At 39.1% G+C, this 21,283-nt stretch overlaps 1 protein-coding gene across 1 annotated transcript in view; it reads left to right on the top strand.

The window, feature by feature from the left end:
- The window catches only part of LOC308695004 (voltage-dependent calcium channel subunit alpha-2/delta-1), a 126,350-nt gene that overhangs the window by 13,651 nt on the left and 91,416 nt on the right, over nt 1-21,283 (top strand). The gene's annotated exons all lie outside the window — the stretch shown is intronic.

The following is a 21,283-nucleotide window of genomic DNA, read 5'->3' as shown; positions in this document are numbered from 1 at the left end:
AACATTAAAAATGTGTGTATAATATATATTATTATATATATATTATAAGTCTGTGTGCGTATCTGTGTGTATATACTGTACTCACAAACACACATACACAAACACACACACACACACACACACACACACACGTATATATATCTACCCTCTTTGTGCTTTTACTGACCTGCATCTGATCTAAGCATCAATGAGTATGTGTGTACTTTCGCTTGAATGTGTGTGCGTGCACACGCCAGCTGGCATGGCCTTTGGACAGCGCAGCCATGGAAAGATGGATGGATGGATTGATGCCAGCGGTTTAATTGTTATCAGCCTTTGAAAGATTCTGGGTGTCTGAGCCCGCTGCAGATGTGTCAGGCTTTCCCGGTTCACTGATGCCAGTCTGCAGACCTGGAGAGATGTGTGTGGGGTTTGTCTACCCGTGGGTCCATTAGCATGCAGGGGAAGTCTCAGTAGTGGTCAAGGCTGTCAGGCAATTATTGTATTAGTTTGTGTGAATAATGTTGTTGTCTTTGCAGAGAAGCAGGAGAGGGAGAGGGATGTTTGGACTGGTCCTTCTCAGCCCATTACTCAGGTGTTCCCTTGTCTTTTAGTGACAGACAGACAGGCCTTTGGGAGTTTCTTCGCTGTTTCACTCACATCTGTCTTAATAACACACTCATGCTCTTTTTTTATTCCCCTTCTTTCTTGGTCTCCCCAGAACACTTAACATTGGCTTAAATGTTTCACTAGAATAGATTTAATATTTTTTGCATCACAATTTGTCACACAATTGTCCTGTGTATACAGACAGGAAGATTAGAGCAGGCAGATGGAGTGATTTCATTTGGGTTTAAATTGGGTTTCATTTGAGGTTTTGCAAGACCAGATATGATGCCTTTTCTTAGAAATGGCACAAGGAATCATTTACTAAGCAGCTAATGAGGAACTGTTTTGCTACCGTGCTTAAGGTGTGAGATAAGGCTGTTTGTGTAAACGGTATTGATTGCTTTTCTTTATATTTTTTCTTATTTTTTTGTGGCACAGGCTAAGTATTAAACTTTGACAGGCAACTCATCCAGTGCTGTTTGTGCTACGGACATGAATGAGACCTCAAATCATACCTTTGCTGAGGAGATAATCTGGCTATCCATTAACATTCAGACTTATTGTTTTCACCATAAGTGAAATTATGGTTTATAAAAAAAAAAAAAAAAAAGCAGCGAAGTGGGATCACATTATGAAATAAATGTTTGTCTCCAAAACACGTTGGCCACAATTATTGGCACCCCTGCATTGTTTTTATGAGTAAAATATCTCTGAAGTATATTTACATTAATATTTCCATTTTTAAGCACACCAAGATGACTAGGAACATATTGTCTAGCTATGACTTCTTGTTTCACAGGATTATAAATATGAGGAAACACAAAGGCCAAATTCCCTTAATCATCCATCACAATGAGTATAACTAAAGAATATAGTTTTAATGTGAAGTAAAATATTGTTGAGCATTACAAAATACAAAGTGGCTGTACGAAAATAGCTAAAGAATTGAAAATTCCCATTTCCACCATAAGGGCAATAATTAAGAAGTTCCAATCAACTAAATATGTTTCAAATCTGCCAGGAAGAGGATGTGTGTCTATATTGTCTTAATGCACGGCGAGGAGGAGAGTTTGAGTGGCCAAAGACTCTCCAAGGATCACAGATGGAGAATTGCAAAAATTTGTTGAGTCTTTGGGTAAGAAAGCCAAAAAAAAAAAAGAAAAAAACGATATTACCACAAGTTGTTTGAGAGGGTTTCAAGAAAAATCCTCCTCGCTCATCCAAAAACAAGCACCAGCATATCCAGTTGGGTTTGGTGCAAACAGGGTTAAAAAGTACCCATGCCCACGGTTAAATATACTGCTGGATCTTTAATGTTGTGGGCCTATTTTTTTTTTTTTTTTGCTGGAGGTCCTGGACATCTTGTTCAGATACATGGTATCATGGATTCTAGCAAATACCAACAAATAAAACGGCTTCTGCTAGAAATCTTATCATGGGCCGAGGTTGAATCTTCCATCAGGATAACAATCCAAAACAGACGTCAACATCACCACACAAAAGTGTCACTGAGCACAAAATGAAGCTTCTACCATGTCTGTCCCAGTTCCCTAAACTGAACCCTATAGAAAATGAGTGGGGTGAACTGAAGAGAAGAAGCACTAACATGGAGCTGGGATTCTGAAGAATTTGGAGAGATTCTGTATGAAGGAATGGTCTCTGTCAGGTATAGGGCTTGGCAACCGACGTCACTGCGCAGTGCATTCTGGGACGTAAACAAGACGGCGCCACCATTTTGTGAGGCCACATCGGGCGAGACTTAAAACAACCACTTACTACAAGAAAACAATGTTGAAAAGTCGATTAAAAGAACGAAATGTACTATACAGAGACAAACTTCTACCTGACGCAAGAAAACGGTTAATGGAAAAGATGTAATTGGTCGGAAATATGGATCCGTATGGTGCCTGCAAGAGAATATACTCGAGAAAACTCAGGGCTGTTAACTTGGCAAAAGGAGGTTGCAAAAAGTATTTAATAAAAGGGTGCCAATAATTATGGCCAGCGTGTTTTGGAGGAAAACATTTATTTCATAATGTGAGCTTCTCCCCACTTCAATGAAAAGTTAGATTTTTGTGATTTTTATTTATTTTTTTAAATGAAAGATCAAAAGGATGAACACTGCAGATTATCATATTTACCAGGGGAGACTGGTAAATAAACACACAACAAACATGACAGCGGTAAGAAAGATGCAGTTAAGAAAGCATTTTATCATAGCAATGTGGATTTGTTTGCACAAGCACTGCAATTCACTGGCATCATGTCAAGAGATGAGGTAATTAAAATTACATTGTTATGATAGTTTGATTATTATAAAGTATATTTTAAGCTATCGACTATATAACTGGCTATGTGAGATTGTAGTTTTAATTTGTCCCCTTTCTTTGCATGACACATTGACATCAAAATGGCTCTTTTGGCATTAACCTGAACCTTGTACAAGCATTCATTTCATGTGTCTTTAAATGGAAGAGAGGCTCTTGGGAGAGCGCGCAAACATCACATCCTTTTGATTTTCCAGGCAAAAACATCATTCACATAATATTCAGTCCACAGGCTAATAGACAAACTAGATCCTAGGAAGTTGGGGATCATCTCGTTTTTTTAAGTTTCATTACAAGCTGTTTGCATATTGGCAATAAAAAGTAATTAACACATGAAAAGTCATACATTTAATAATAATACAAATATTATTTATTGTTACTTAGAGTGCAATTCATTTATGAAAATCTCCCACTGACTGTAGAATGTTAACTAAAATCTAACTGACAGTGATGACTTCATTGTATTTTGCATACTGAACTGTGATTAGTCTTTTGCATTCATTTGAATACTGAATTATAATGTGGTCTTTTTTTGCATCTGTTTAACCTTCTACTCGCCTTTACTCTGCAAATATGCTGTCAGGCTGTGTTGATTCTTATGCACAGCTGACAAGATTCTGAGCTCTGATTCGGCTTTTCATTAACAGAACTAAAGCTTAAAATCTAATCTTAGCTAAAACTTCAACACCATTATTTTGCTGCCTCACAGCCACTGCTACTTCTTCAAGGAAATGCAAATCTTTTTTTTAACATTCCTTTTCCATTTGTTTCTACTGATTGATGAACATTTTAATCGTAGTCACAGCTTCCCCTTTGAGCTCCTGTCTGCTGAATAAAGGACTGGTTTAGCATCAGTCTCTCTCTTTTTCTCCTCTGCACCATTCTGAAAACACAGGCACAAACCCGCAGCCTTCTCAGCTCCAACCCTCTATGATCTGCTTTGATAATGCAGATGAAACACAGCTTGGCTTGGTTTCAAGATCGGCAGTGGACGTTTACTGTATGTTTCACATGTGGTCTGTCTTTTATGGCATATTTCTAATAATCACAGGTCAACAGCCACTAGAGTTAGCTGTGGAGCACGTAAATAAGCAGCAACCTCTCTCATGTTTTGCGTTGTGTGTGTGTTAAATATTTGACTGTATACCAGTAGGAGTAGGGAGCCTAGACTGCATTGTCCGTGGATAGGTGGAAGTCATATCAGCTTTCATTAATGTATGTATGCTGAAGGGACTTGTCATTTTGAAATGATTTTGTGTGTGTGTGTTGATTAGAATGAGAACCTGTGGATGTGGAGATGGCACATGCAAACACACAAGCATAATACATACACTCGGGTCTTTTACACGAAACAGTTTTCAACTAAAAACGGAAAACTTTTTAATTCGTTTTGGCCGTTCATTTACACGACTACGCCGTTTTGGCGTCTTACTAAAATGGAAAGTGCACATAATAGAAAACGGTACCGTTATCGTCTCCGTGTAAACTAGGCAAAAAAGCGAATTTGTGAAAACGGTGATGTCAGGAACATGCGTATTACGTGTTCAGTCTATAGACGCGTAGTGTAGACATCACCAACTACTGGCCTGGCATGCATAATACAGCGTTTTTAGTCAGTTTAGTGGATCCGTGTGAACAGGACACCGTTTTCGTCTGTATGCAAAACTTTTCAGTTTTTAGTACATCGTTGTCGTGTAAACGCACCCTTCTATGTCTAATTTAAACCTGCATGGAAATAAAGTTGTAAGATTTCAAAGAATGTAAATTGAAATAATAATTTGACCTATTATTTTACTGACATTATAATTACCAATAAAATAAGATTATGGAGGAAAAAACCCCCATTGTATTAAAATTTAAAATTTATTAATAATAATTTAAAAAATACAAAATAAAATTTTGCCCCATTGTATTGCTGATAATTGCCAATATAATTATAAAATGAAAAAACATTGTATTGTATTGAATTTAGAATTATTTAAAATGAAATGTAATAATAATTATAATAATAATTATTATTATTATTATTATTATTATTACATTTAATTTTAAATTATTTTTAATAATTCTGAAATAATTAAATCTAATTGACTCATTTTATTGCTGATAATATAACTACTAATACTAATGAACTTGAAAAAAAAATTCTTGAATTTGAATTTAGAATAATTTAAAATGAAATATTATAACAACAACAGTAATAATTGTTGTTGTTAACATTTTTAATTATTCATTTGTGTAAAATATTTATAATAATAATAATAATTTAATTAAAAATCATAATTAAAAAAATACATGATCAGCTATTTTTCAATTTTTGACTGATTATTTTGCTCATAATATTTTTGCGAATAAAATAATACTATGAAAAAATAAACATTGTATTCAATTAGAAAATTGGAAAGTTAGTTTTAGGGTTAAACATTTTCAATAGTGGTTTCAAATATTTGGAATTCGAATAAAAGGCTATTAATTTCAGCTGTGAATATTTGAATGTGTATGCATGGGTTAAGTTGATCGATCCAGTGGCCTGGTTGTCTGTGACAAGTCTGGTCTCAGCCCTGCGTTTGATCCTGTCTGTTTCAACATGCATTATTAAACAGCCCTCTCCTCCCTTGATCAGCACCGTATCTGAGATAACCGGCCGCATGTTGGTGCTCAGCAGGTAACATTCTTAAGTAGCCGTACTGAGCCGCATGGTCTGTGTCACCCACTGGGCACAGGAAGAGTCCTCTCCACCTTCTGTAGATCCAATAAGTCAAGTCCCATGACTTCAAATTATTTCGGAAACATTGCAGAGACCAGACGTCACGTCATGTTACTGTTTGACGCTCGCGCCCACAGTCCAACATTTCCCAGTTAGTGAAATGTTTACCGCCTAATTAAAAGGCATTTCTTCCATCTGTGCGATGAAGTTTTTTTGTTTAATTAGCTTTTCTACACTGTGCATATTTGCATGTTCAGTCCAGCTAAGTAAATAGTGAAATGTGTACTGCCTAATTGACTTAATCTGTGGTGGGGGTGTTCAGATTTTCACAGTTCTGTCCATATTTTCCTGTTAAGGAATCACAGAGGAGACAATGCTGAATATCATACTGAGACCAAGCAGAATTACTGCGGAAATTATTGCTTCTAGGCATGGCACTCCAGTAAATATGCATTTTGTCAGACAGGGAACTTGTAATTTTTCACATAATTGTTATCTACAAAAAATCATGGTGAATAATTCACCTCCTTCATGTTCATATTAATAATAGATGCGAGGAGTTTGTTTGAGAATAGCTAGATCGTTGTTATCCCTGTGCACTAAGGTTGCTTTATGAGAGGGAGATGGATTGCTACATCAGAGAATTCCAGCTCATAAAATCTATCAGTGTTTAGCAAATTGTGATTTGAAGTTTGAATCCACTGTGTTACCAGCAAATGGGGTATTATCTCCCAGGGTGTTTTATGAGGGGCTCTGAGTTTTTATGTTGTAAGAATTAGTTTCAGGCCTGTGTATGAATCCAGGGTTTGAAATTAACACCTGCCAACCTGCCAAATCACAAAAAACTACGCTATAAATAATGGTGTGCTTGTTCATTTGCATTGAAGCTTAAAAAGCATTTGGTTAACAGAAAAGAGATGATGTGTTCGAAATTGTCTCCTACACCCTCATTCACTATTCCTTACATTACTCCACTAATATCGTCCACTTGAAGTAGTGAATGAAAACGAGTGAGTGAATTTGGACAGCCTCTTGTGCATAGTTTGTACTTGCTGTTTAATAATAATCATTTGAAACTGCCATGGAAAATACATTTTTGGTGATGAGGATGAACGAGGAAGGGAGGAGATCGCTGGATTTTTTATTTAGATATAAATAAATATATATATATAAGCTGTGAGGTAGTTAATCTGGTTAGTTTTTGTATTACAAGTATTAAGTTCTGAATGGCTGAAATGAAACCAAACAGCTTATAATCAGTGTTGACTTTGCTTACATGATGGAATATCATACATCTCGCAAGTTATTTTGGCAAAAATGACATGTAACCAAATTCAAGGTTATTTTGACTAGAAGGGGGTTACTCATAGCCACTATTCGACTATATAAACTATTTCGGGTCTATAGTTAGCCTAGACTGTGAAATGACGGCTATTGCTTGCTGGGCACCTGCAACACAGTAAAGACTTCTATTATCACCCGGTCATTCTCCCCAACGTGCTATATTCCTGTTTATTTACATGTGTGTTCATTCTAACGCTGCAATAAACCTGTATTGCCATCTCACTATATTGTTGTCTCCAAGCCTGGTATTTCTTAAAGGGGGGGTGAAACACTCAGTTTCAGTCAATCTCATGTTAATCTTGAGTACCTATAGAGTAGTATTGCATCCTTCATATCTCCAAAAAGTCTTTAGTTTTATTATATTTATAAAAGAAAGATAGGCTGTACCGAGTCTTTCCGGAAAAAAACGAGCGGCTGGAGGCGTGCCGTGTGGGCGGAGCTAAAGCTGTGCTTACACGCCGATAGCTAACAACACACAGACATTTGAAGCAGTTTTACTCACCGCCTGCGGTTCCAACGCACGACCGTGAACCTTTATCGTTGGGACTGCTCCATCCTTAAGCATTATACGATCTGCAAATCCGGCGTCGAACTGGGCCTTGTTTATAAAACGATCATCGTCGAAATGCAGGGAACAAACAAAAACACTTGCACAACTCTGTTGATGCTCTAGAAAAACAAACTCCATCCACTGGTCCCTTAACGCTGGGTTCTTTGTGAATCTGTGCAGGGTTGTCTTGCACTGGCAACCAAAAACCCACTTCTTTGGTGACATTGACTTCCCTAAAGCCGAGCACAGCGCTTTAATGAGCGTACTGCTCTCGCTCTCTCGCTCTGGTCTACGTGTGCGTGCGCCCTTCCGGGAGAAGTGCCCTTAGGACCCGTATAAGGAAATTCCGCCCCATCTGACGTCACACAGGCCCATACTTGAAAAAAAACTTTCCGAAACTTGTGACAAACCGGAAGGAGTATTTTTGCCACAGAAATAATCCATCAAACGTACAACTTTATTTTTGAAACCTTGTCCATGTTTAGCATGGGAATCCAACTTTTTAACAGTGTAAAAAAACTCAGTATGCATGAAATAGCATTTCACCCCCCCTTTAAAAGTAATGGTTCAGATTACTCACAGTTAGGTTTTCAGGAACATAAATTAAATATGAAATAACATTGCATATAATATTCACTGTATAAATTAAATACAGATTAATCATTATTAAAGTTACAAAAGCTATTCAGTCAAGAGCAGTGAGTGATTTCCTTGTCTTTTGTTGTTTGATTAACACTAAAAACAAACAGCAGGAATATTAGGCTCCTGTCACTTTAAGACATAATGCATGGATCCAAAATACTGATACTGACACACATGCGTTGTCTTGACTGTTTATGTTCACTTAAAGGTGCAGTATGTAAGAATGACAACTAGTGGTTGAAATAGGTACTGCAGTTGAATTAAAAATATCGGAGATCGTCGTTTCTCCCACCACCTGCTCCTCAGACAAGATGACGCTCACACGGGTTTCCAGTTTGAGCACACGCAACAGGAACGAGCACAATGGACAATGACAATTGGCAACGTGCAGTATCACAGACCAAAACAATAACAAACATTCCAGCCTGGAAACGTACATTTCAAAGTAAAATAACTGGCTGTAGAAGTGTTTTTCAGAGAAATGAGTATGTGAACTTAGCATGTTTCCTCAATATATGCGAACTGGTATTTTTATGCTTTAGTAGAGTGAAAAAGTTACATACAGCACCTTTAAGACATAACCTACTGTTTGCTAGGAGACCTTGCCAAGAAGGTTATGTTGACAATTTTGTGGTGAAAATGTAATTGTGTGGTGAAATATGACCCAGCCTATAACTTAAACTCTGTTCTTGACCCATTTAATCTTGTCAAGATTATTACAGTGCCAGCGGTGGTGTCTAAGTGATGTGGCCTTTGTCCTCCAAAGCTGTTGTGTTGGTGTTTATTAAGCCTGGCTGTGTTATTTCTGTTTGATAATGTGCGCTGGGGTGTGCATGTTCTCAAAAACTGAATTATTAATGTGTTTGTGTGTGTGGCTGTTTTATAGGAGCAATGTGAAAAGTAATCAAGAGCTGAATCATTTATATTAAATCACCTTCGTGTGTGTATGTGGGAGAGAGTGGTACACGAAGGATTGAAGAGAGTAATTAGTCATTTACAGTAGGGTTGGCTTGGGGCAAAGCTGTTGTCTCTATACATTCTTTCTTTTTTTTCTTTAAGGTCTTCATTTGACACTTGAAATGATTTCTCTGTCCCGAGTGCATATATCCCAGACTGCCTGTTCCATGCTATGTCAGATCATTAAGCACATCTAAAGTGTAGCCTAATCCGTCTGACAGCGTCTCAAATTGGGATCCTTCACCTCCAGGCGAAATATGTCCCTTTGTACAGACAAATGGCATGAAGTCCATCCCAGAGGAAACTTTTATTGCTCAAAGGTTGCTCTTTCTGTTCAGAAGACTTAAAGCCAGCATGAAATCAAAATTGATATGCTTTTTTTGTTTTGTTTTTTACTTTCTTGATATATGTTCCTGGTCTTACTGTGCATATTTTAACAGGATGCAAAAAAAAAAAAGTGACATTTATCACATACATATTTGGTTCTGCTCTGAAACAACAATGTTGTTTGACTGACATCTCCTATTGGATAATGTCAACCCATGAACCCATGAAGCTTTAGTATTGGGATACTCCCATGTCAAAAAGGATATTCAATGAAACACCAAAAGTAAGAAAGGACATGACTTGATTTTAACCTTTTGCAATTGAAACTTGAGAATATCTGCCAAGGCAGCATTATTTTGATAAAAAATGCAGTAAAATATTGTAATATTATTATTTTTAAATACTGTTTTCTGAAATTAATTAAAAATGTAATTTATTGCTGTGATGGCAAAGAATTTTCAGCATCATTGCTCCAGTCTTCAGTGATCCATCAGAAATTATTCTAATATGCTGATTTTCTGCTTATAAAGACTTTCATCTTATTATTAAATGGTTGTGCTGCTTTCTAAAAGAGTGGAAAGCATGAAAGTCTTTTTTTACAGGATTCTTTGTTGAACAAAGTTTTTAAACAAAAATTTACTTTAAACAAATCTTGAACAAATTTTATAAATCAAAATGGACAGAGCGACACCTTTTTTAAATGTACGTAAAATGAATGTTGGTAGCACAATTTCTGGATATATGGAGAATTTAATGAAAAAGTTCATATTGAAAAATAATTCAATATGAATTTTGATTGTAGTCATTTCTTCTAAAAACTCTAGAGATAATGATGTGATTTGATTTCCAGTTAATTTAATTGCTTTTCTAGTAGAAGATAGCTTAGGATGAGAAAATATCCAACAGACACGGTATATTTGTGCTCTCCAACATAAATCTGGACATTTTCACACATTTCTGTCAGACTGTGATATCGTTTATGTACTGTAATCTAACGTCTATCAGCCGCCACTTATCTGGTGTGATTTGACTCTATTTTCAGTGGTGTTATATACAGAAGTTGTATCATGCCTTGGTTTATTGGTGTTTCAAACTCGTTGTGTGTGTGTGTGTGTGTGTGTGTGTGTGTGTGTGTGTGTGTGTGTGTGTGAGTACGGGACATCAGCTTGCATCCACGTGTTTGTGTGCCTTGTAATGAGAGAGCTTGATTACTGAATCTGTGTGTCTGGAGCAGATGCTGCCTTTCGTCCTCTTGTGAATATCCTCACATCAAACAGTATCGGCCCAGAGGAACTTTCACTCGCATTACAAACACGTAATCAACCATCGGAGCTGCACAACAATGCTTTTCAAATCACCGGCTGACAGATAACACAGTCTAGCACTGCACAGGGTGATATAACGTAGAATAGAGCGACATAACGTGGCACATCTCTGTGGAATGTGTCGTACAGGCAGATGGGGTTGTCTTGAAACGATCACGTTCTGGTGTCTGCACAAGAGACCAGCAGTTTCATATCAAAGCACGCTGTGTACAGAGGATTTTTAATAAGCCCAGACGGCTCAGTGACATCTGCGTTACATTCACTGGTTATTTTTCTCCATTCTCTAATGGAGTTGTAAATTCACAGCTCAGATTCTCGTTTAATTGACAGGTTATTAGGCTTTGAATGCTTGTTTATGGTGTTTGTATAAGAAATTGTGCTAATATAAAGGATTTTAAACTGCTACCCCCATGCAAACAGTGATTTAGAGATTGTGGGTCCTATTTTAACAATCTAAGCATATTGTCTAAAGCGTAGGGCGTAGAATCCACTTTTGCTAGTTTTACAAGGGAAAAAATGGCTGGCGCATGGACTAAAAGGGTTGTCCCTATTCTCTTAATGAGTAATGGCTGTGTTTTGGGCGTAACGTACAATAAACCAATCAGAGTCTCATCTCCCATTCCCTTTAAAAGCCAGTTGTGCTCGCGCCATAGAGGATTGCTATTTACATGGCAGAATTTGCAAGCAGAAAGACTGAACGCGTCTCCAGAGAGGAAACGGATCAGCGCTTGAGCAGACCATCTATGGGACAAGCCGGATTCCACCATATCTTTATGTACAAAATAATCATCTTTTACACTGTAATTCTTTTATTTGTAATATTTGGCTATTTTGTGTGCTGCTGCGCGTCCCTTTGTGTGTAATGAGCAGACTGCATGCGCGTTGTGGACCCGCCGATAGGAAAATATTCCTAATGCACCATTTAAATAACAAAAGCGCCATTGACTTTAGACCAGGTTTCAGTTGGTCAATGGCGCAGTCTATTTCAGTTGCCTCAAAATAGCAACGCACCTACAATGCACCTGAACACCTCGTTTTCAGACCAGCACGCCCATGGGCGCACAAATGGGCGCAAATGCATTTGCTATTTAAACAATGCCGCATTGCGCCAAGTGTATGATAGGGCCCTGTGTGTGTGTTCCTGATTATGAACCCTACATTATGAGGACTAAATATCACTACAAAGATACAGTAATACCAGTACTTTTTGACCTTGTAGGGACAATTTTTTGGTCCCCATGAGGAAAACAGCTGGAATTGCTGGAAGTTTTCTGTGATTGGTAGGTTTAGTGGTAGATTTAGGGGTAATGGATATATACAGTTTGTACAGTATAAAAATCATTATGTCCATGGAATGTCTTCATAAAACATGAAAACCCAACGTGAGTGTGCGTGCGTGCGTGTGTGTGTGTGTGTGTGTGTGTGTGTGTTCCTATCCCAACTTAAAGGGGTCCTATAATGCTTTTTCACTTTCTCAACAGTGGCTTTCAAGCTCTATAAATAGCAATAGCAAACACCTTAATGGTATGTTTATTTATGGAGATTGACAGTTCTTGTTATCCATTAATTTCCGTTGTATTGAAGTTCTGCTTAATTTCTACATTTACATTTATTTACATTTATTCATTTAGCAGATGCTTTTATCCAAAGCGACTTACAAATGAGAACAATAGAAGCAGTTGAACTAACAGTAAGACAACAATATGCAAGTGCTATGACCCTTCTCAGTTTAATCTAATGCAGTACATGTTATTTTTTTTAAATAATGGAAGAGAAGAGAAGAGAAGAGAAGAGAAGAGAAGAGAAGAGAAGAGAAGAGAAGAGAAGAGAAGAGAAGAGAAGAGAAGAGAAGAGAAGAGAAGAGAAGAGAAGAGAAGAGAAGAGAAGAGAAGAGAAAGTGTTAGTATTACTGGATCAAGTGCTGTCGAAAAAGATGCATCTTCAGCCGTTTCTTGAAAGTGGCTACGGACTCAGCAGCTCTGGTCATTCCACCAGCAGGGAACAGTCATGGTACGCAAGGTCCGAGAAAGAGATTTTGTGCCTCTTTGAGATGGTACCACAAGACGTTGTTCACTTGCAGAGCGCAAGTTTCTGGATGGCACATAAGTCTGAAGTAATGAGTTTAAGTAAAAGGGAGCAGAGCCAGTGGTTGTTCTGTGGACAAACGTCAGTGACTTGAATTTGATGCGAGCGGCAACTGGCAACCAGTACAATTTTGTGAGGAGAGGAGTGACGTGCTCTCCTCGGCTCGTTAAAGACCACTCTGGCTGCAGCATTCTGGATTAGTTTAAGAGGTTTGAGAGTGCAAGCTGGAAGACCTGCTAGGAGAGCATTACAATAGTCCAGTCTGGATAGAACAAACGCTTGGACAAGGAGTTGTGAAGGATGCTCTGATAGGAAGGGCCTGATCCTCCTAATGTTGTACAAGGCAAATCTACATGACCGGGCAGTTCTAGTAATGTGGTCTGTGAAGTTCAATTGATCATCAATTACAACTCCAAGGTTCCTGGCTGACCTTGATGGAGTTATGGATGACAAGCCTAGCTGAATGGTGAAGTTGTGGTGTAGTTTTGGGTTGGCCGGGACCACAAGTAGCTCTGTCTTCGCAAGGTTTAGTTGAAGGTGGTGGTCCTTCATCCAGCCAGAAACGTCTGTCAGGCAGGCTGAGATATGATCAGCTACAGTCGGATCGTCAGACTGGAATGAGAGGTAGAGTTGTGTGTCATCAGCGTAGCAGTGATAGGAAAAAACATGTTTCTGAATCACAGATCCTAGTGATGTCATGTAGATGGAGAAGAGAAGTGGTCCAAGCACTGAGCCCTGAGGCACTCCAGTAGCTAGATGTTGGGTCTTAGACACCATACCCCTCCACGACACCCTAAAGGACCTACCTGAGAGGTAAGACTTGAACCATTGGAGTGCGGTTCCCGAGATTCCCTTCATCTTTAGGATTGACAGGAGGATCTGGTGGTTAACTGTGTCAAAGGCAGCAGACAGGATGAGACCTGAGGATTTGGAAGCTGCTCTTGCCAGTCTCAGAGCTTCAGTTACTGAGAACAGGGCAGTCTCAGTTTAGTGTCCGCTTTTGAAATCAGACTGATTGTTGTCCAAGAGGTTGTTCTGTGTAAGAAAGGAAGAGATCTGGTTGAAAACAACTCATTCAAGTGTTTTCGCGACGAATGGAAGAAGAGATACCGGTCTGTAATTTTCCAGATGTGCTGGATTTAGAGTGGGTTTCTTAAGCAGTGGGGTTACCCGAGCCTGCTTAAATGCTGTGGGAAAGGTACCAGTGTGAAGAGAGGTGTTTATGATGTGCATGAGTGCGGGCACAACTGAGGATGAAATGGCTTGAAGTAGGTTAGTGGGAATAGGATCAAGCGGACAGGTGGTAGGGTGATTGGAAAGGAGGAGTTTGGAGACTTCTGCTTCTGAAAGTAGAGAGAAGGAGTGTAGAATGTGTGTGTTAGCTGTTAAAATGTGTGGGTCAGTTTGTGGATTGGTACATTGGCCGCTGTTGGTGGTTGTTTTATTTATGAAGAATGTGGCTTTGAACCCAAAATTTCTAATTTGGGGTTCAAAGAAAAAACAAAAGTCATATAGGTTTGGAATGACGTGAGAGTGAGTAAATAATTCACTAAAAATGTATGAACTTAATTTGAAATGCAGATAGGCAAAATAGTATACACTGCTGTTCAAAAGTTTAGTAAGAAAAGTAGTAAGATTTTTTTTTTAATGAAATTAAAACTTTTTATTCAGCAAGGATGCATTAAATTAATCAAAAGTGGCAGTAAAGAAATTTATATTGTTAACCTTAATGGTTTTAATTGTCTGTATGACAGAATTCCTGTAAGCGTGCATTGTTAACTCTCTTCAGGGAGGTTAACTTATGGTTGATTCACAGTATAGTCATCTCTGCACATGATATTGGGATGGGAGAAAATATATTGTAATTTATTTCACTGGAAAAACCACAGACTTCACTTTTAATGCTTGGAATTCAATTATTTAAATGATCCCTCAGTAGTGATCATTAAAAGAGCTGTGTTATGCTGTATTAGGGTCACTTTGTCATGATTTGCTTCAGCTGTTATATTGTAGTAGTGAGTGAGTGAGTGTATGTGTGTGTGGGTGGTCATGATTGTGGTGTTTTGCAATCATGAGATAAATGAATACACACTCACGTCACAGAGTTATAACCTTCTGTGGTGGCTCATCTTTATTGTCCCCACCAGTGTGCACTGGCCTTTGTGAAAAGGCCACTGGAAAGAAAGAATCTATCCCTAGAGCTCAGTTAGGCCATAGACAGCCCCATAAATCCTCTACTCTAATACTCCCAGATTCGCCTCTATTGGCCAATGCACCAAATTGGATGCTTTGCATTCTCTGCCTGCTTCACTTGAGACACATGCTGTCTGGAGTCTGAACCACAGACACCCTTTTTGTCGTTCTTTCTGTGATTCTTTTTCGTTTGACATCTCTGCTCCTTCTCTGTTCTTGTCTTGATGCATGGTTAGATGCATTCATAGATACCCAGGAGGCAATTGCCAAAAGACATCAAGAGTGTGGTTCTATAAAATGTGTCTAGCATAGCTGACATAATTTAATCTATAATGAGAATTGCTTATATTAAAATCTCTTTGTGTCTCATTGACACAAAGATAATTTTACAATGAAAATTTCATTGTAATCTAGGAGAAATATTTGAGTTAATAAAGAGATCTTTTTGCAGTTTTTCTTTCTTATATTGCCGAAATACTTCTGTACAATTTATCTGCTTGGCAGATTTTTTTAATGAGTATTTTTGTCTTGTTTTCTGGTAAAAAAAAAAAAAAAGTACTGAACATATTTCAAGAATGAAAATAAATAAATTAATTAATTAATAAACCAATACAGCATAAAATATTAAGATTTGTTGTAAATTAAATTAGGTTTATGCTTTCAACAATAAAAAAAAAGCTATTTGCCAAAGGGGTATGATAAAATAAATTTAATTCACATGCTATACAGTTTTGCTTCTCAAATAAATATACCTATTGTAAGAAATGTATTTCTTTCTTTATTTATTGTTAATTCATTTTAGAGATTTAGGTTGTTTAGACAAAAGTATGATTAAGAACAATATTTCTCATCATGTTGTCCAACAAATTAATATATTTTCCATTCCTTTTCCAAAAAAAAGGTCTATTTTCTTCTCCTTTCAATAACAGTTGAATACTGCCAAACATTAAACCAACATCTGACAGTATTTTTTGTGTGTGTGTGTGTGTGTGTGTGTGTGTGTGTGTGTGTGTGTGTGTGTGTGTGTGTGTGTGTCTGTGTGTGAAAGTTTTACATGGCTTAATATCTGTGCTTGTAAATTGGTGTGTGGTGTCAGAGGATGCAGGCTGTTGTAAATGGCTCATTGATTTTCAGGCGAGTTGGACTCGAGGGACGTATCTGTCTCTTTGCTCTAGCCTATCGGCTTCTTCATTAGCGAGGGGCTGTCGATAACGCCACGTGTGTGAAGGTAGCCAGAGGCCCGCTGATGAGGGCAGGGCAAGAGCGATGTATGCTCGGCACACTCTGTTTGCTACCGAGTTGCTGCTGTCTGAGCTGCTCTAAATCCATATGCATCAAACTCTTTTCGCCAAATATCACAGAACAGAGATAAGATTACGCTGCATGGCATTGAGAGTGTGGGAAATGAACTGTGGACTGTACAGCTCCTGACAAGCTTTTGTTAAAATGAAAAGTGTGGCTTGTGTGTCCTGAAATCAGTGTCTTTGCTTATTTTTAGTATATTAACCGACCGTGACATGCAGCCACATTAGCACTGGTATTTTTTCCTATAATGTACAATTTAACATTTAAACACATTTTTTGTTGATTGTTTGATGTTTGTGATTGGTTGAAACCATTTGTGATTGATGTTTGTCAAAATAAAACTTTCTAATGTACATATTGTCACGGTGGGGTGAAGGAAGGCAGACGAAGAAGACAAGCAAACAGGTTGATCCACACACACACTTAACAGTAATCGGACAGAGAATGGATGTGAGGGACCAACTTATAAAGCAAACACAAATGAGGATGATTAATTAAACACAGCTGAACCAAATTAACTATTAATGATGGTGACCATGGTAACAAAGGAGTGGCGGGAAAACTGAACAAAGGAAAACATGTGACTAATGAAATTAAACTGTGACATAATGCCTCTCCGAGTAGGCGCGACCTTGCGTAAGAAGAACATAAACAGATGAGGGAGGAGGTTTTGGAGGCGGGCGAGGAGCTGGAGAAGGGCATGTGATGGCAGGGCGACGATCCCCTGGCGGTGACGGTGGAGATGGTCTGCAAGCACATATCCAGAGTCGAGAGAGGGAGGAGTCCAGATGGTGACGAGGCTGATGGCAACTGGGGGATGATCGACGGAGACAGAGCCGGTGGATCCGCAGACGAGGGTTGAGGGAGCTGAGCGACATCGCTGGTGCAGGAGACCCAGGCGATGTCATGGCGAAGAGCGTCGTAGGTGGAGCCAGAGTACCCGAGGGCTGGGGCGGCGACGGTGTGAGCGAGGACAGAGGTGATGCCAACGGGAAGAAGGAACCTGCTGCAGCTGAAGGGGTGGAGGGACGGAGCGCAGTGGATGGCCCGAAAGTCTGTGGCGGAAGTGGTGAGACGACTGACCATGGGGGGGCGGTGGGATGAGGGAATCTGGAGGAGCCACTAGACTGAGGGTCTCTGGTGGAGCCGAACGTGGGAGCAGCCAAGACGGAGCCGACAGGTCGATGGGCTGAGATGGAGCAAAGAGATCCGAGGCCAGAAGCAGAGCCGAAGGATCCTCCTGGGTTGCTTGACATCAATGCAGGGACTCTTCAGAGACAGCGCAGGGCTGCAGGCATCCAGCAGCGATGGGACTGGAGAACTGGCTGCGCTCTGTAGTGGTGGTGATGAAACGAGGCAGTGCTCTGGATCAGGGTGCAACGCTCTCCAGACACCTCTTGACAGCTTCCCTCCAACTCAGTCCGGTGGTGTCTGGAAGGTTGATGGTGTTGTGGAAGTTCGACCCCGATCCAGAACAGGTTCTTTAGAGTATCGTCATCCAGGGAGCTGTTGACGGCCAAACAAACAAAATCTTTGAAAAAAGAAAATAAATGATGGCTCTCCTGAGCCAGGACGATAAACTTTGCCCATTCGTCCATATTGGGTGGACCAATCATCTGTCACGGTGGGGTGCAGTAAGGTAGACGAAGAAGACGATCATTTCAAATACAAAGTTTTAACTACAATCTAGAAGACAAGCAAACAAGTTGACTGACACACTGACACACTCATTTTATTATGTATATACACTCACCTAAAGGATTATTAGGAACACCTGTTCAATTTATCATTAATGCAATTATCTAATCAACTAATCACATGGCAGTTGCTTCAATGCATTCAGGGGTGTGGTCCTGGTCAAGACAATCTCCTGAACTCCAAACTGAATGTCAGAATGGGAAAGAAATGTGATTTAAGCAATTTTGAGCGTGGCATGGTTGTTGGTGCCAGACGGGCCGGTCTGAGTATTTCACAATCTGCTCAGTTACTGGGATTTTCACGCACAACCATTTCTAGGGTTTACAAAGAATGGTGTGAAAAGGGAAAAACATCCAGTATGCGGCAGTCCTGTGGGCGAAAATGCCTTGTTGATGCTAGAGGTCAGAGGAGAATGGGCCGACTGATTCAAGCTGATAGAAGAGCAACCTTGATTCAAATAACCACTCGTTACAACCGAGGTATGCAGCAAAGCATTTGTGAAGCCACAACACGCACAGCCTTGAGGCGGATGGGCTACAACAGCAGAAGACCCCACCGGGTACCACTCATCTCCACTACAAATAGGAAAAAGAGGCTACAATTTGCACGAGCTCACCAAAATTGGACAGTTGAAGATTGGAAAAATGTTACCTGGTCTGATGAGTCTCGATTTCTGTTGAGACATTCAGATGGTAGAGTCAGAATTTGGCGTAAACAGAATGAGAACATGGATCCATCATACCTTGTTACCACTGTGCAGGCTGGTGGTGGTGGTGTAATGGTGTGGGGGATGTTTTCTTGGCACACTTTAGGCCCCTTAGTGCCAATTGGGCATCGTTTAAATGCCACAGCCTACCTGAGCATTGTTTCTGACCATGTCCATCCCTTTATGACCACCATGTACCCATCCTCTGATGGCTACTTCCAGCAGGATAATGCACCATGTCACAAAGCTCGAATCATTTCAAATTGGGTTCTTGAACATGACAATGAGTTCACTGTACTAAAATGGCCCCCACAGTCACCAGATCTCAACCCAATAGAGCATCTTTGGGATGGGGTGGAACGGGAGCTTCGTGCCCTGGATGTGCATCCCACAAATCTCCATCAACTGCAAGATGCTATCCTATCAATATGGGCCAACATTTCTAAAGAATGCTTTCAGCACCTTGTTGAATCAATGCCACGTAGAATTAAGGCAGTTCTGAAGGCGAAAGGGGGTCAAACACAGTATTAGTATGGTGGTCCTAATAATCCTTTAGGTGAGTGTATTATCAGAGACCCCCAAGCTCCCAAAAAATGGAGTGAAAGATTTTTTTCCCCAAAAAAACAAAAAGTCATGCCATAGAGGGTTAAGGTAAATAATAGGTCAAATACCCTAAATTTTACCCTAAGTTTACCCTAAATTTGCATTGTAGTATGATAGTACCTATAGCCATGCACAGAATTAACACATTTGAAGATGATAAAGGTGGTTTGGTCAAATTGCACTGAGCTTTCTGACCCAAATTGCACTTCTGCCATGTCCATGTTACCATTGGCTAAGGGGTTTTCTCCAATCAGGCGCCGCACTAAACCATCTACCTAATGTTGGCTGCCGTGTTTAATGATTATGCCCCTTAAATAATGGAACCAGATGTAATGTCTTGGAGGTAATTGGATCGTTCCTCTCACCTCCTCTGGGGGAAAAGAAAAGTAGTGTTTAGATCCAGTCATGAATGCAACATTGTTGTCAGCCTGAATATCCCTGGGGAGAATCTGTATTATTAAAGACACCTTTCTACTGACTTCCATCACCGTAATCACCTGCCGTCTCTGGATTGCCAGGTGATTTGAATATCCCATTTGCAATTTTCAAAGAATCTCTTGTTGACAATAGTGGATAATCCTATTGTAACACTTCTTCTCGTTCTGCTTTTGCCCAATTCTGTGTTAATCCGGCACGGACACAGAATCCACTCAACATGAGACTTCAAAAAGCTGTTTTATTAGATTAAAATGTCAAAATAATCTATCTATCTATCTATCTATCTATCTATCTATCTATCTATCTATCTATCTATCTATCTATCTATCTATCTATCTATCTATCTATCTATCTATCTATCTATCTATCATCTATCTATCTATCTATCTATCTATCTATCTATCTATCTATCTATCTATCTATCTATCTATCTATCTATTATAGTACTATCATTTATAGTTCGATCTGTCGATCTATTGCTCCATTGTTCATAGTTGTTTTTCAAACAATTACAAACAAGTAACACATTGAATTAAAGCAGTAGTTCACTTCAGAATTAAAATTTCCTTATAATTTACTCACCCCCATGTCATCCAAGATGTTCATGTCTTTCTTTCTTCACTTGAAAATAAATTAAAGGGATAGTTCACCCAAAAATGAAATTTCTGGCATTAATTATTCATCCTCATGTCAATCAAAACCCGCAAGACCTTCGTTCCTCTTCGGAACACAAATTAAGATATTTTTGATGAAATCCGATGGCTCAGGGGGGGCTCCATTGACTGCTATTTAATTAACACTTTCAAGGCCCAGAAAGGTAGGAAAGACATCGTTAAAATAGTCAATGTGACTACAGTGGTTCAACCTTAATTTTAAAAAAGCTCAGTCTCCGACGTTCGTTCACGAGAGCACCATGAAGCATGGTGTATATGACCTTCCTCTGCACATGCATGCGTCATGGTGCTCTCGTGAACGCGTGTCGGAGACTGATACGGAAGAGAAGAAATTGTTGAATAAAGTCGTTATTTTGTTATTTTGGCGCACAAAAAGTTTTCTCGTTGGACCTTTCAACGTGATTACGTAATGTGTGGCGCATCACAGCTAGTGCAAGACGAGCATTTGTGGTTAAAAAGTATATAAATGTCTATTTTATTTTTTTTTTGAAAATGACCGATCATTTTGGTATATAAGACCCTTATTCCTCGGCTGGGATTGTGTAGAGCCCTTTGAAGCTGCACTGAAACTGCAATTTGGACCTTCAGCCCGTTGGTTCCCATTGAAGTCCACTATATGGAGAAAAATCCTGGAATGTTTTCCTCAAAAACATTAATTTCTTTTCGACTGAAGAAAGAAAGACATGAATATCTTGGATGACATGGGGGTGAGTAAATTATCAGGGTTTTTAATTCTGAAGCGAACTAATCCTTTAAGCATGAAATTTTAAATAAAATAACAGTCAATAAATCAATACTATATATATTAGTTAGT

Source organism: Scardinius erythrophthalmus (genome assembly GCF_964197995.2).
Source record: "Scardinius erythrophthalmus genome assembly, chromosome: 8".
In the NCBI taxonomy this organism is placed as follows: Eukaryota; Metazoa; Chordata; class Actinopteri; order Cypriniformes; family Leuciscidae; genus Scardinius; species Scardinius erythrophthalmus.
Note: the sequence above shows the minus strand (reverse complement) of the source record. Positions and strands in the feature narration are given on the sequence as shown.